Raw genomic sequence first — 11,870 nt, 5'->3', positions numbered from 1 at the left:
CTGGGCAAGGCGGTGACTTTCTGACATTGGCTTCTTATGCTCAAACATGTCCTTGACAGACACCTGACTGTGGGCAGATGAGCGGGAACTGCTCAAGGCGAGAGACGGAGTGGCGGATGGTTGAGAGGGGGAAAGGAGGACAGCAGTGGTTGATGTGGCTGAAGATGCTGGACCAGGAGGAGGATGGCGGCTTTGAGTTTGTGTGCTGCTTGTACTCATGTGTTGATCCCATAGGCGTTTGTGATGTGCGATCATGTGTCTACGCAAAGCAGTTGTAACTAGGTGGGTGTTGGATTCCCACGACTCAGTTTCTTTTGGCACAGGTTGCAAATGGCATCGCTGTTGTCAGAGGCAGACACACAAAAAAAATGCCACACTGCTGAGCTCTGCAATGACGGCATTCTGGTGGTGGACACAGCATGTGTTGATTGGCATGCTGTCGGGCTGACCCCGGGTGCCGATGCATGCTGTCTGACTGTGCCACTAGCTCCTTGCGACGACCTCCCCCTGCTTCCAACTCATCTCCTCCTCCTCCTCCTCTCTGTCTCCCCATCTGAACTTTCGCCCTGTTCTTCTTCTTGCCGAGCGGGCACCCACGTGACATCCATGGACGCATCGTCATCATCAACCGCTTCACTTGTATCTGACAACTCAGCAAAGGAAGCAGCAGCGGGTACAACATCATCATCATCACACTGTACGTCTATGTGTGTAATGCTGCCTGACTGAGACATATCCCTGTTATCTTCATCCTCTGGCAATAATGGTTGTGCATCACTCATTTCTTCAAACGGATGTGTAAATAACTCCTCTGACAGATAAACTGAAGCGGCTGTGGTGCTAGTGTTGGTGGTGGCGGCAGGCGGGTGAGTGGTATCTTGAGAGGTGCCCGAAGCTAAGCTGGAGGAGGATGGTGCGTCAAGGTTCCGAGCGGAAGCTGTAGAAGATTGGGTGTCCTGTTTTAGCCAGTCAACTATGTCATCAGAACTTTTCAAGTTCAGGGTACGTGGCTTCTGAAAACTGGGCATTATTCTAGGGCAAAAGGGAATCACAGCACCACGACCACGATGGCCCCTGCGGGGTGGCCTGCCTCTGCCTGTCATTTTTTGGGGTATTAGTGGTACTATGCATGCAAGCTTCTGTGCGACCAGATATGAGTGGCACTGTGCAGTGCCAGAGGTTGGCAGAGTACACGCTGTAGGCCTGACACACCCGCTTGAAGACAACTAACTGCTATTCAATCTATAACAGTGAAAAAAAATGTTTGGTTTTTAAATCAACGCTATTGTGACACCAGCTATGAGAGGCACTGTGCAGTGCCAGAGGTAGGCAGAGCACACGCTGAAGGCCTGACACACGCTTTAAGGACACTGACTGCTATTAGCTTACAGTGAAAAACTTTTTTTCTTTTTAAAGGCACGCTATAGTGACACCAGATATGAGTGGCAAAGTGCACTTGCAGAGTTGGCAGAGCACATGCTGAAGGCCTGACACCCGCTTTAAGGACACTGACTGCTATTAGCTTATAGTGAAATACTTTTTTTCTTTTTAAAGGCACGCTATAGTGACACCAGATATGAGTGGCAAAGTGCACTTGCAGAGGTTGGCCTGACACCCAGACGCTTGACAACTAACTGCTATTCAATCTATTACAGTGAAAACATTTTTTTTTGTTTTTAAATGCAAGCTTAAGCTATTGTGACACCAGATATGAGTGGTGGCACTGGGCAAGTGGGCACAGTATCCACTGTGAGCCTGACACAGAAGCTGGCAGGCAGGCAGGCAGGCAACTGCAATTACATTACACACAAAAAAAAAAGCAGACTGATGTTCTAGCCCTAAAAGGGGCTTTTTGGGGTGCTGTCCTTACAGCAGAGATCAGATGAGTCCTTTAGGACTGTAGGGGACACTGAATACCCTAGCCTAGCTATCAATTTCCCTATCAAATGAGCAGCAGCTACACTTTCCCTCCTCTATCTAAGAATGCAGCTTCAGAATTAATCTAAAATGGATGCTGTACAGGAGGTGGGAGGGTCTGGAAGGGAGGGTCTGCTGCTAATTTGCTGGAATGTGTCTGCTGACCGTGAGGCACAGGGTCAAAGTTTACTCAATGATGATGAATAGAGGGCGGATCGAACCGCACATGTGTTCACCCGCTGTGGCGAACGCGAACACGCTATGTTCGCCAGGAACTATTCGCTGGCGAACAGTTCGGTACATCACTACACAAGATATCTACTGAATGTGAGCCCAGAAGGATTCATATCCAACCAGTATGAATTGTAATAACTCACTTTTAATATGTGACATAAATTTGTTCACCTTTATATACATGTGTGGTACATATTATCGCAATGACTCAACAACAAAATTATAGAGCGTTTCCATACTTTGCCCAATTTTGAATTGATTGCTGAGTAAACCTTCACTGAGACTAAATAGCATTGTGCTGAGCAATATTTATTTCTGGTTCTTGAAGATTAGTGATATTGTATGGTATGGAATCTTTAAAAAATTCTTAGAATTTTAAAATATGTCCCCGGGTATTGAACACATGCACCGATATAATCACACATGCACAGAAGCAACTAGTAATTTTACTACACACTTGTTTAAGCAAATATTTCTTGGAAGGCCAAGTGTCATCAAGCAAAGTTAAACAAACATGACATAGAATGATAATGTGTTTGCCAAGATGGATACTATTATTCTATTTTTCCAAGTATGTCCTGGTATACCAGGTCTAACTCAACAATGCTTATTAACTTTGGAAGAATGAAAGGACTGTATCAACACTACCATGAATTGAACCTGTGCCCATGATGTTTGAACAAGTACTAAAGAGCTATTGCACCATTTAACTGAGCTATCAAATAAGGAGGTGGGAGTTGTTTAAGTTGCGTATCATTATCGGTCTGCATATGCTAAGTCAAACCTTCTGTCACGTCCTGCTCTGTTCTGTGGAGATGTCTGGCCTTGGCTTCTGGTATCCAGTACTCTTTTTGCTATTCTTGCTTAGTTTTCCTTGTTTTTTTTGGTTTTCTAGTCTATGTTTGGTTTTCTTTATGCTGGGATTTCTGGGTTCATTCCTATAGTTCGTCCCTGGATTTCCCAGTCTCCAGGTTTCATTTAAATGTTTGTTTTATGTTGCCACACCCGTTTGTTTTCCATTTTCACTCTGTTTCAGTGTTCCTGCAGGCAGCTCCTCAAGGCTTCTGCCCTTTCTTGCAGGTAAGTGCTATATATGTCTTTTGGTTGTTTTAGCATACATTAGGCAGTGTAGGACCTGCCAGATATGGGGTACATTGGCGTTGTTGGCAGGCTTATGCAATGTATGATCATATAGTGTGACTAAATCCCATGATTTTCATATGTAGTACTTAGTTATTTCTCCTCTTGTTTTGCCTATGTTATCTTGTCTTGTTTTAGTTTGAATACCCAGTCCATGTACAGTCCTGTCTAGTCATGCCCATGTTATGTTCATGTTTCCCTCATCTCTTGTGTATATGTTCTGAGTTTAGCTTACTATCCTTCCCTGCTTCTGGGTTCTCCTAGTTTTGTCTTGTTTCCTTATTTGGTGCCTATCTCTAGTCTTGCCTTGTTTCTAGTACTGGATACAATCTTGCTGCAGAGCCTCCCTATTCAGCCCTTGGGAGGTCTGCTAATTTCCATGCTCCTAGTTCCTGGTATGCGCTGAAGCTGATTCAGGGTCTTGGTATGTGGCTGCACAAATGCTGGTGCTCAACATCAGGGGGCGTGCGGTTACCCTGCACCAGACCCTGCTAATCCACCTCCACGCTGTTACTCCTACTCTCAACATCAGGCATACTGGGTCCCGGTCCTGCACCGCCGCCCGGACTGTGTCTGGGTCCCGGGCATCGGACCGCCACCCTGACACTTTCATATTCTGTGTCTAATCCCATGGGTTCCACCTAATTCTGTATGAACTATACAAGACTTGGCTAAATAACAAAGATATTCCAAAATACCTAGCCCATACAAAGCATTAACATGTTTGAAAAATTGTGTACAGTTCTATCACTGATCTTATTAACAGGTCCAGATTCAGATAAGCATCGGCATGTGTCCAGTGGCTTCTGTTACAAAGTTACGCTCTTTAGAATGAAGAACGTCCAATAGTCTTTGATATACCTAATGAATGTTGTTCTGACAAACCTCAACAATAGCTCCCTTTATCACAGAGATGCTGTAGTGTTAACAGAGCCCAAACTTGGCTTGGTTTTACCAGGTTATCACAGAAGCAAGTTCAGGTACCTACGTTGGAGGCCAATTCATCAGCCTTAGCAATATGTGCTGTTCTTAGTCCTTTGCATAATTTGTCTTTGTATGTCCGGATACGTTATCATGAGATATTGACCTTGGATTGTTACCTGTGCCTGGATTTATACTACTCTTTCTCTGTTTGTTTATTAGCTTTGCTTATGATCAAACAGACACTTTTGTCAATGAACGGGAAATCTGTGCCTTAGTCATTCAAACAATGACTCTCATCCCTAAGTGATAACACAATCATTTTTCATAGATCCTGAAATGTTACCTGCTATCAATTAAAATGCAGAGTCTATATATAATTATGTGTTTAATCAATACTCTGCAGCAACACCCTGCAGCCAAATACATACAGCAGAGTACGTTGACATATAAGACTTATATTTACATTTAAATCGCCCACTTGGTAGATATTAATTGCATTTAAAGGAGGCTAATTAGACACAGAGAAGACTTCATTAAATCAAATGCTGCAACATTAGTTAGTGGGAGGTTGGATGTAATTACTTATAAATAGTATACATTAAGATAATTACATTATATAACTTTAAATTAAATCTTTGATAGATGGCAAAAATTATACATTACCGGGTTCAAATAACATTATTAATGGGATTCTTTTATAACTGCGTTTGCAAAATGCTTTTAAATGTAAAATATATTACGTGGCAGAAGTGACAGAAGTCCATTTTCTTCATTGCTTTATGAATTATTATAAATGTGCACAATGAATACGATTCTGTGGTTTGTCCATGAAATTACTTTGTTTTAGGCAATTTTGTTTTCGTTCATGTTGCATTTTGGTTCACCCGAAGTTCATCCATGCTATCGTTTTTTTATGGGGATAGGGCTTATAAAGTACTGGTGGTGGGGCATAATCATAGTCTCCCCCCTTATCCCCTCATGCTTCCACCTATAGGCATCAGGTGGGGAAATTTAAAATAAGTAAAGGGGGTTGACAGATCACTGTCCTCATCCTGTGCCAGTTGGGGAGGCTATTTGATTAAACAAATGTGCACTTGCAGAGGTTGGCAGGTGGGGGGGAGCTAATGTCCTCCCTGGAACCCACCCATTGGTGGCGAATGGGGGCCCTAGTATTAATATTTATAGGGGAAGACCAAATGTCCTTCACCTGGGGTATCTAGTGTTCCCCCCAGCCCCAGTCCATGAGCAGCCTGTGTGGGCTCTAATTTATTAAACAAGGCGTGGTGAACCCCTCAAATAATGACATGTTTCCCCATCACCTCCCCCCCCCCCACAGGTGGCTTGTGCTCCCCATCTCCTAGCCACCCTATGATAAAAATATAAAATTCTACCTATACCCCTAACCCCTATGATAGTGAACGGTGTTTTAAAACTAATAACTTTAAAATATATATATATACTTACTATCTGAGTTCTTCTTTATTCTTGTTCTTCTCATCGTCAGCCTTTAAAAAAGCTCAAATTAAAATCCAAAATAACCAATGCAACTAATCAAAATACCTCCACCCCCTGATTCTGAGCACTCTGATTTGGTTGGTTTCCAAGCACTCTGATGGACAAGTCTAGAGAAAACTTTAGGGCAACCAATCGGTTTGAGCCTTGGAGCACACTAGGTCCTCTCTTTTATATTATAACCTGCTGACCACAGGTGGACTATAATCTGTTCCATGATCATCCCATTACTTATTTTAAAGTCTCTCACTAGATGTCCACAGGTGGGGCACGGGGTGGTCATTATGACCCACAATGTTTCAAAGGTAGGTCTGTCCCATTGTTTTTCATTTACTTGTTTCATAGTGTCACAGGTTAAGGATGCACAAAATTTATTAAGCACATAAAAACTGCATCTGTTACTTTATTGCAACTTTCTCTTTTATCCTGGCTATTACGAGTATCAACATTTTCAATGAGTATAAGTTCTTCTTTAATAAACTGGCAGGAATACAGGAACAATTTTTCAGACCATTAAAAGAGACTACACCCTTGTCCCCTGTATTCTCTGTGAAATACAATGACGAGAAATTGTAAGCAGGAGAAAAATAATATTAATATAATCATACAGGGTGGAACACATGCTGCACTGCCAGTCTGGGGAGCCAGGAAAGTTGAATATTTCTATGGGTTAAGATACAAAAGTCTGTTTTACTGACCAGGCCACAGCAATATTACATTTAAGTAACGGCCAAAGTAACAGTTAATGGAAAGAAAAAATAATAATGTGTTCAAGTTATAAACAAACATAACAAAATATAAAGCCTGAACCTTTAAAATAAAATGTTCCACTATGATGTGAGTTCAAGCAAAAAGTGAAATAGACAACAAATCTACTCCTACTGTTGAAAGTCGAGATTGCCATAAAATCTAAAGGTATTTGCAGACCTCAGAATTTCAAGTCCTTTGATACTGGACACATTTAAGGGTTACTCACAAAAAAATACAAAATGTGCTGGCACTCAATTACGTGGGGTGCAGGTATTCGAGGTTAACCCAAAAACAACCTCCTAATCTCAATCATAAATAAATATGAATACTGCACTCAATAATCATGCAATTAATTCATAGTTTTAATAATTAATATTATTTTTAAATATGCTTATAAAGGTATGTATAGTATTTCATCATGGTGACACCCAATAGGACGAAACGCGTTGGATATTACAGAACTTCTTATGTACTTATATTGTTTTTATTTACTTTTATTTATTTGAATGTTGTATCTTCTTCCTGACTCTGGATTGTGGATACTCGACTATCACCACTAGGAGTTCCATATGTTTATGGAGAGATGCCTTTTTTATGCTGCTAATTTGTAAGTGCAATGAATAAATGTGAATTTATATATTTCTAGACATACTTCACTATATTGCATTTTTTTACATTCACATATATCGTGTCGGAGGATATCTTTACTCATCATACTACCCCTGAGAGGGTGAAAGGCCTGAATGATCGTTTGTTTGTGAGTGCATTTCTAATCTCACTTTAAACACTACTTATATTTACTTTTTTACGCTATGAAAGTTTTTTCAATTTTCACACAGATTCCATTTAAGGAAATTTGACCTATATCAGGTTGTCCTTTTGTATTCTATCTATAATACGTATTCTGGGTGGTTTCCACTTTTGTCTATTTGCTATATATTTCCACAGGTGGTTGTGAAGTTCACCTGGAGCTATCACAGTATACGTGTATTTTCTTAGTGTATATACTTTGTTTCTTTGCTTCATAACAAAATATAAAGCCTGAACCTTTAAAATAAAATGTTCCACTATGATGTGAGTTCAAGCAAAAAGTGAAATAGACAACAAATCTACTCCTACTGTTGAAAGTCGAGATTGCCATAAAATCTAAAGGTATTTGCAGACCTCAGAATTTCAAGTCCTTTGATACTGGACACATTTAAGGGTTACTCACAAAAAAATACAAAATGTGCTGGCACTCAATTACGTGGGGTGCAGGTATTCGAGGTTAACCCAAAAACAACCTCCTAATCTCAATCATAAATAAATATGAATACCGCACTCAATAATCATGCAATTAATTCATAGTTTTAATAATTAATATTATTTTTAAATATGCTTATAAAGGTATGTATAGTATTTCATCATGGTGACATACATTTCATCCTATATACATGAGCTATTTACAACTATATATACAGAATCCTCCCTTGTATAAGGTAAAGTTCATAATATATGTATATACAATGGTAATGATCCACAGAATCTCAGAGAAATTCTAGAAAAAATAGAAAAAATTGAAAAAATAAGAAAAATGAAAAAATGAAAAAATGAAAAAATCCAAAAAAGGGAGAAAAGAGAAAAGGGGAAAAACAAGAAAAAGAAAAAAGGAAAAAGGACAAAAAATGAAAAATGATAATATAGTCCTGATATATTGCAGTCCAAGATATAGTGCACTATATAATTCACTGTCTTTGGGTGGATCTCACCAATGTAGGAGTTTCTCCTGGTATACACAGTAGGAGGATGCTGTAGTTTGTAGTAGTAGTCTGGTAGGTAATGTTGAAGGGGATGAAAAGGTTCCTGTAGTGATATAAAGATGATCAGCTCACCAACTCTCAGTTTGTGTGGTCAGTATATCAGAGTGTTCTCGCCAATCCTTGAATATGCGGGCTACGCGCTCGGGACGTCCATGTCCCTTCGACGGCCCCTGTGTGCTACTCACCACTGAAAGTCTAGAGGTTCTAGAACACACAATATCTACTCGCCAGTGCTGAATTGTCGCTTTCCAGGGTGGGACCAGGGCCGATCCTGGGTGGGTGCAAGGGGTGGATCAGCATGGTGGATCGGCATGGTGTGCAGCGATAGACTTCACCCCCTCACATTAAATCCCACCCACCCTTGTGATCGGTGCCAGCCAGCAAAACTGGAAGGAAAAGCTCACAAGCTGACAAGATTGACATGGCATGTTGTCATTGAACAGTTTGTCAGCTTGTAACCTTTTCTTCCAGCTTTGCCACCTGGTATAAATCATGAGAGGGTGGAGCCTAACAAGAGGGGGTGGAGCCTGGTGCTGCACACCTTGCCGATCCACCTCTTTGCTCCAACCCAGGATCGGCCCTGAGTGGGAGAATGGAAATTTTTCAGCCTGGTGATTTCTTCATAGCGTACCCAATACAAAACCAAATTGTAACGGCACCCCCGGGCATAAAAGGGGTTAAATGCAATTTTGAGGATATTCCCTTCCAGATATACAGGCAGCTACTGTAGACACCGAACCGGAGAAGCATATGAATGCTCTCAAACATATGAATGCTGTAAACAGCCGAATAGGAAAAACCATACGAATAGGTTTACACTCCTAGCAGTCGAACTGGAACAGCATACAATAAATCCCCCTAAGAATGAGACAAGGCTCCGTTTTGAGGGTCAAGCAGGAACAGCCAGAGCTGTGGGTTTATTGTTCTTATATACACATTAGTACCACCCACAGGGTTTTGGAAAACAACCAATAAACACGTACAAGACACTCCCACACAAAATCCTCCCCTCTGCCTGTGATACAATTACCTTACACAATGGGTAATGTAATTATCACAGGCAGAGAAATACAGTTTTTCCACATTATTCATAAATTTAAAAGTATGCATCACATAAAACTTACATTTTCAGAATCAGCATACTCCAAATACAAACATACGTCAACATCATACAAATCGGTCCAGTGGTTCAAAAGATAGATCATAGTCCTTTGTGACCAAATGAAGCATGGCTTTTCTGCCTAAAACCAGTTCCACAGAGTCTTCTATCCTGGAGATAATTGGGAAGTAATCCAATTATCTCCAAGGACAGAGGCAAAACTCCATTGAGCACATTGCAGCAAAAGACAATAAAATACATAAAAATATATAACTGTGCAGCCATTGCATAAAACAGGTACATTCGACATATCCCCAGATAGCTCAGATCTGAGTGCAAATTATTACTGAATGGCGCTCAGATCAAACACATACAGTTCAATTGCCATGGAGCCAAAGTCTTTCCCATAGTCTTTCATTATTCAAATGGGCTCCATGGCATAGCTATCTGGGTTAAACAGGGCAAGCACCGAATGATCCGGCTTTCGTGTCTTTGCAGGGGAAAATCAAGCGTTTCAACATGGGGCGGCAGGCGGACAACCAGGCTCCTCCAATGCACAGTGGCGAGATTGGCCTCGTCACACAAATCATGCATGATCTTCTGAATGATCTATCCTAGGAACACTATGGATAGACTGAATATTTCAAGACTCGAGGTAGTGATTTGTATTCGATTACGGAATTTAAGGGACAATAAAGAAGAGGCAGGTTTTGTATTTATGCTCTATATATCTATGAAAAACAAACATTTCAATCTAAAAGACAACAGCTATAACCACTTCCTGGAGAGTCTAGCATCCCATCCCTGTCTGCTATGTAACTCTCTGATCCTTCTTCCATCTTCCCTTAGAGGACTTCACTTTATCTTGCTGCTCTAAGACTCTAGATAAGGTTTAAGGGTTAGTCGGCTGCTTTGGGAATAGTATGTAAGAATCTAGTGTTATGGATAGCATTTTGGTTAATTTAATGGATTAGGGTTACCTGTTAGAGGTCTAGGATTAGGATCTGCAGTAATATAATAAAATAATTTAAAATAATTAAAAGCATCAATCTACAGTATCATGTATTAGTGTAATCTGATCTTAAAATATTGTAGACCCCCCTTTTCTGTGTTCTTCACTACTTCCCCTACTTTTGACTATATAAAAGAGAGCTTGGCAGACCAACATCAAATTAGAAACAAATGGAAATAATTATTGTCCCATTAAATTTACTGGAAACATAAGATCAAAATGTCAGATAACGGTTTAGGAATATAACATTTAAATTAACTTAAACCATCTATCCATCTATCCATCCATCTAGAATCTTGATAATAGATTTGAAAAAGAAAAAGCAGAAAATGTAAAACTGAGCAGCGATTATCTCATTTATTTTGACTACTTTCCATAATACTTGACAGATTGTCATTGAATAATTCCAGATAAATAGCTTATCAGCACGCATTTAAAAAAAAAAATGTTTTATTAAAATTATATAAGAAAGGTAAAGATATTTGTAATCAAAGCTTCTGTTTAAAACAATGACAGTCAATTAAAACAAGCATGCAACTGGATAGCCTGGATAGCCTGGATAGCCTGGAACCTTTTCAAAATATTTATTTTAATTATGTATTCATGTACTCTGTACACTAAGTTAATAAACGATAGCCAAGCTTTTACTTTAGAGTAAAAGTATATAAATATATATTAACTAACATTTGACTGTTGGTTTCTTACCACTAATAATAAGGTTTCAGACTGTACTGTACTTTGAGCTCAAAAACCTCAATTGACTACAATATTGATTTGTTGAGAATTACAATCTTTTAATATACGTATGTATGGGAAATAAATTTGGAACATTAACATTTAAGAGAATAATTTTCATAAGCCGCACAAAACCACCTATTTAAATGCAAAACATTACAATATTGGCATATTGCAATAATAGGAATTATCAGCTATTCATATCGTGCTTTAACATATGAATATAGATTTTAAGATAAGAAGACATGGAAAAATAGCAATCTATATGAATTACATAGTATCATTATTGTTATTATGGCCAATCTTTAGAAGGTGAACATTGACTATGCATCATATTCAGGGTTTTTAATTAAAATCTAGTATCATACTGTGTTCCAGAATTAAGCTACAACACTGCATTCTCAAGTCAACTACAGGGAGTTTAAACACTTTGTTATAACATTTCCCAGTTAATATACCAAAGTATTTTAATGTTAGGCTACTGTAGCTGAAGCATGGTTTACACACTTGTAAGGACTTCCAAGTATGGACATTCAATGTATATATTGTTCAATTATATGACCTGATACACTAAACCCAAAACAATAATGTACGAACCTAGCCTAAGAAACAAGTATATACATTTTACTGACACTATTATATAAACATGTACTTGGAGTGTACTGGTAAGAACGCTTGGATGTTTTCTGGTTTTATAAAATAAACCATGTGCATTTTTTTCTAAAAGTAATTTTAGATACGACTGGAC

The sequence above is a fragment of the Pelobates fuscus genome, chromosome 5 (genome assembly GCF_036172605.1).
Source record: "Pelobates fuscus isolate aPelFus1 chromosome 5, aPelFus1.pri, whole genome shotgun sequence".
Lineage (NCBI taxonomy): Eukaryota > Metazoa > Chordata > Amphibia > Anura > Pelobatidae > Pelobates > Pelobates fuscus.
Note: the sequence above shows the minus strand (reverse complement) of the source record.